The sequence below is a fragment of the Hippocampus guttulatus genome, chromosome 14 (assembly GCF_054856545.1).
Source record: "Hippocampus guttulatus isolate MCC_2025c chromosome 14, RoL_Hgut_1.0, whole genome shotgun sequence".
Taxonomy (NCBI): domain Eukaryota; kingdom Metazoa; phylum Chordata; class Actinopteri; order Syngnathiformes; family Syngnathidae; genus Hippocampus; species Hippocampus guttulatus.
Window position 1 is genome coordinate 14,618,626 of NC_141274.1, and position 5,277 is coordinate 14,623,902.

General features: G+C 44.4%; 1 protein-coding gene across 1 annotated transcript in view; it reads right to left on the reverse strand.

The window, feature by feature from the left end:
• Positions 1-5,135, reverse strand: part of LOC147195275 (collagen alpha-1(XI) chain-like) — a 164,993-nt gene extending 159,858 nt beyond the window's left edge. The window contains exons 1-2 of the mRNA XM_086129704.1: positions 4,295-5,135; positions 3,294-3,434 (exon numbers count right to left, since the gene is read on the reverse strand). The gene's annotated coding sequence lies outside the window, so the exon portion shown is untranslated. The remainder of the gene's footprint in view (positions 1-3,293; positions 3,435-4,294) is intronic.
• Between the last annotated feature and the right edge of the window lie 142 nt (positions 5,136-5,277).

A 5,277-nucleotide genomic window follows, 5' to 3' on the forward strand; every position in this document is an offset into this window, starting at 1 on the left:
CTGCATTTCGCAAACAGCACCAATTTAAAAATATATACAGTATATTCGAGAAAGTCAAGCGGATGAGATCCGACATACATGCACGGCACATACACATAAATACAAATACGCACAAAAATAACAAACGGGTGTGCTCGCTTTTACTCTTCAAGGTCTTTCACTTTCGAACGAAGTAACAGCATCATCAATAATCTGTTCCCTGTGTCACGATGGCCGACAGACATTTCTTTTGGCCACCATTGGGAGCTCCCCCCCGTCCCCCCTTCCTCAACCTACGAGGTGCGGGACCCGAGGGCAGGTGGAGACGATATCGAGGAGAGGTGAGGAAGCGTGGCGATGCTTTTCTTTGTTCATCGACACCCACCGCCTGGCAGCAAGTCTGGCGCTGAGGCCAATTCTTTTCTTGTTGTGCAACCTTGGTCTATTTTTCTTGACAGCTGCCCAGTTGCACACATGAATAGCACGCCGGAGCTTTGGTTGTTTCGTGAGCCTTATTGATTTATTGTTTATTTGCGAAGTTGTTTTTTTTGTTTGTTTTATCGTCCTTTCTTAGTTTCGGGGGACAAAGCTGGACACGCCCACTTTGATTTTGGGCAGGTTCTGTCTTGATGACACTCATTGTGACATGATAAGATCTGAGGGGGGTTTTAGTGGGTGGCGGTTCGGAGAAGTTGGATCTGCCGAGTACATCCTTGAGATTTTTATTCCGACGGTGCGCCAAGATCATTCTGTATAGTTGAAAGTCGGAGCACCTTGCCTGGAAAGGGCAGCGTTTGTTTGACGGTGCGTTGCAGTCGGCAGAGAGGCTTGGGAAAACGGAGTATTTGTTCTGGGGTGTACGTGGGGAAGGCGACGGTGATACGTCCAAAGGCGAGCATGAGAGAGAGAGACCTGTCGCTCGGCGCTGACCATTAGCACTTGAGAATTACCTGACCAAGGGAGGTAGGGAGATACAGAAAGGGATGCCCGAGGGCGCGGCGGCGCGATTTGAAGCGAGGGAGCCAACCCAAGGTGCTCCGTTGGATTGCCCGCAGGTATCAACTTTGCTCAGGAAGCGGCAGCAATATCACTTGGTCTTCAAGACGATGTCTGCGCGGCTTGCTAATTATCCAGCGACTTGTGTTGCCGCATGCGGTCTGACCGATCTCAAGAAATGCACCTTTGACTGACGGAAAATACAATCGTGGCTCTTTTAAGATTTGAATTTGAGTAGCCCTGCTTCCACATCCTTGACCAAGTCCACGGATAGATCCACGTCGCTCCACGGCCGCAGTCCAAAGCCCTCTTCGCCGCCTTTCATCTCCCGTACCCGAGACAGGAACAATCAGATTACGGCGAGGAGGCGTCTTAAGGGGGGGGGCGTTCAGGGGTTTCGTTGGCCTTTTTTGTGTGACGGGAGCGTTAGCGCCAAAGTGCGGCCGAACGTTCAGCCGGCAGATTCGGGTCATTAGAGAGGCTGCGGAGCGGGGCGGGTAAAGCACGCCTCGGGCGCTGTTTACATTACGAGAATACTGATTGCTCGACGCCCCGCCGCAGGAGCGAAAGCTCGCCTTCCACGCGCCGTTGCGGTTCAACGCGGCTTGGCAATTGTAGTCTGTACAAAGCGAAATGTATCGGGAAACCATCTTGAAAGTAGATATGAAAAATGGCTTCCAAGTAAAGTGCGATACGATTGCAATACTGTTAGGATTAGGGTTTCAAATTTCAGTGATCGTGATTATTGATTTTAGCGTCACTGGGAGGAGGAGTTGTGGTCTTCTTGCATCTGTTGCATGCCGCAGCGGCTGACTATGTAACCATATGTATGATGCTGCAGCCCCCCCCCCCCCGCCCCATACATGCAATTTTTAAAAAATTTATATTTGTTTTCCAACATTTGAGAACTGATTGCTATATTTCCGTCCAATATGTTTTGTGATTCAAGTGCAGTACTCTAACATTTTTGTAGACTAGCTCTATCAGTTATACTTTTTTTTGGGGGTCGGGGGGGGTTTCATCCGTGCATTCATTTTTTAAAATCTGATATTTTTGTCAAAAATGTTTTATTAATTTAAACATTGTGATATATCTGTCCAGTATCTTTTTTGGTAGACTTTTCACGGAATGGTTTTAAATTTTTCATCCAATAGTTTTGTGGGGGGTTTTTTTGAAATTGTTTTCCTCCAACTTTTTTTGTCATCCACTGTGTTTTTTTTTCTTCTAATAATGAATGACTGTATCTCACGATAGAACGTGTCGTGCGTCCAATGACTGCATCAACAGAGACTGAAAAGCCCACCAATGACTGCGCAGGGAAAACATCAGAGGCAGGACTTAAACAGAAACGCAAGCCACAGTACAGCAGAAGAGGACAGATGACATTGAAGAGCATCTCATTTGATTTTTTTTTTAGGGGGGGGGGGGGGTGAATTGGACACATCCTGAAAAAAAGAGGACATGCGGTCACGAACGTGTTTCCGGCTGCGGGCCCTTTCGCGCCTCCCCAATCTGACATTTGTCAAGCACAATTCAAAAGGAGATCATTTGATCAATTATTGATGAAAGTCACTCGCCGCGCGTGTCGTCGAACATCGTCGCTTGAACGCCTATAGGCTCCCTCTCTCTAGTGAACAGGTCTTACATCACCCTTGAATCATGCCTAGCAGAACCACAACGATTGAGGAAAAAAAAAAAAGCAAAAGAATCCAAAGAACGTGGAAAGCCCCCGAAAGTGGATCGAATGAAGACCTGAACATGAAAGAATCAGTGGCGGGCCGTGCATTTCAACCTTAAGCCTTCAGTGATGTCACATACCTGTACATGAACACAATATAGGCTGGTCAGGCAGCACTTCATTTCAGGAGCATTTAAAACCATCAAGTATGCATTCACAATTAAGAGCAGGAAACTAAATGTACAGATATTGTCAAAAATAAAAAGATTTAAAAAATACTCAATAAAATGCCACCCGCTGTGTGATCATAAACAAGTCTGTCAAATAAATTGCGCAATGTCGCAGTTTCATATAAGACACCAACCACACAATAACAAAACAAACTATTCTTTGAAAATAAAATTAACAGATCATTTGCATTTTGAGAATAGGCTATACAACAGCAAATAACTGAAAATGTTGAGCAGCTGAGATTGAACGAATTTTAGTGCAGGAAGCTGACTGCAATGCGCCATTATAAATTGCAGGTGAGCTGATTTATTTGATACATTTTTGTATCTTTGTCATTTTATTTCGTGACCATTAATACTAACGAAATAAAATAACAAGAAGAAATGTAAAATAAAATTCATTTACTCACCAATGTAGTGCCTGTTCACTGAGCTGCAGATCTACGAGAGTGTCCCCAAACGCTGTGATGTTTCCTTGCTGCCTTGGTAAAACAACTTTAATTGGTAAATCCAGTGGAAGGTCCGTCTTGAAAATTGTGTGGAAAGTAGTTCTGCAATCAGATCAACGTCTTCTCCTTCAGCCATTTTGGGTCAAAATGCAGCAACAGCTCTCTCTAGCAGGCGCTAATCCAATCACCGAAAGTGCACGTCCAGTGACGTAAGCCCCTCTAGCTGGCCCGGTACGCAGACTCGTGATCTGATTGGCTGTTGCAAGCTGACTGTGCCCGTTCATTTACAGCGCACAGGGGCCTGCTCTGTTTCATCGAGCAAGTTTAGTTTACCTGGCAACGCAAGCAATCTGAAATATGATTGGTTAAAAAAACTACCGTAATAAATAAGTTATTTATCGAGTGGCTTTCAATGTTATTTAAAATAGACTCGACTAAGTGGAAATAATATGACGTAAAGAATACAGAGAATACTTTTGTTTACATATTTATGAAAATAAAATAACATCAATGTTTAGGCCAGCAGAGAAGGCTTTGCTGGCCCTGACGGAACGCCACTGGAAAGAATACAGTCCACCTCACGCATGCGCACACCTTTCAATGTTCCTTTCTTCATATGGGTGAAGACTACCTCTGGATTGACAAATGTCCTCAAATGTCACACCACGCTTGCTGTTTCATAAATGTTTGGATGCATTTTTTCCCCAACCAATCTTGCTGTGTTTATGTGGAGTCAGCAAATAGAATAAAGTTCAATGTTAAACATTTGAAAAGTACATTGCACTCACCGTCAAATCAATCGTGGCCAGTGATGGCAACAACGCGTTAATTAGTAACTTTACAAAGTGCACATTTTCAAGTCATCTGACTTTATCATATAATTCGCCGTTACTTTGCAGAACAACAACTCCAGCAAGCAGGCATCATCCGCATTTGAGAGAGAAGCGCATTTGCTGTCCTACCTTATCTTTGCTGTCATGCCCTCCAAGTCTTTCCACTCCGAGCCTTTCCAGCACAGTTGTGCTTTAATGCCAACTCATTCGAAGTTGCACTTGCTGTTTTGTCAGAGTGCCCATTGTCAATCCTTGCCTTGTATGAAGCAGCAATAGTCAAGTTTTCTCCACTTCCATCCAAGGAGGTGGCCAACTTCTTTCCAAACGTTTGGATCCTGCTTCTTCCTTCCACCCAGCTGGACAACCTCTTCTTCGTTGGTGTCTTTTTGGTCATTTAACCAGTGTAACTCGAGCTGTTATCTGTATGTGTGCACCACGCTGCCCCTTGGAGCACAAAGGTGTGCATAGACAAACAACCATTTGCGCTCAGAATCACACCTCGGAACAATTTGGAGTGCCCAATCAACCTGCTATGAGTGTTTTTGAAATGTGGGAGGAAATTGGAGTGCCCGGGGAAAACCCACGCAGGCACGGGGAGAACATGCAAAACTCGACACAGGAAGGCCACAGCCAGAATCGAACCCGGCACCTCTGCACTGTGAGTAATCATTTAATTATTTCATGTTGATACTGTATCATGGGTGGAAACAGTACTCAACAATAATGATATTTTGTCCCACCCTTAGTTCAAACTGTATTTATCACGTAAATATCAATACTGTATCATAAATGAACATATACTGACATGTCACATTATAGTTATTTTGTCCCACCCCTCGTTAAAATGGATTGATAAGTGACACTTGTACAAAAGATGCAGCTTGGCGCAGTTCAAAACGGGAATGTTTGCGCCGTTGTGGGCGTGAACAAAGCCGAGTCGCTTCACATCCAATCAAAGCGGCTTCTCTCATTCCCTTAAAAATTGGTGCACGAGAGGCGCGCTCTCCTTGATATGGCGGAAGCAGAAACCGATTTGTTTTTACGCTCAAAATGCTATGGATGAAAACATCATCAGAAATTGAAATGATATGTCGAAATTTGGATTCTGTAGA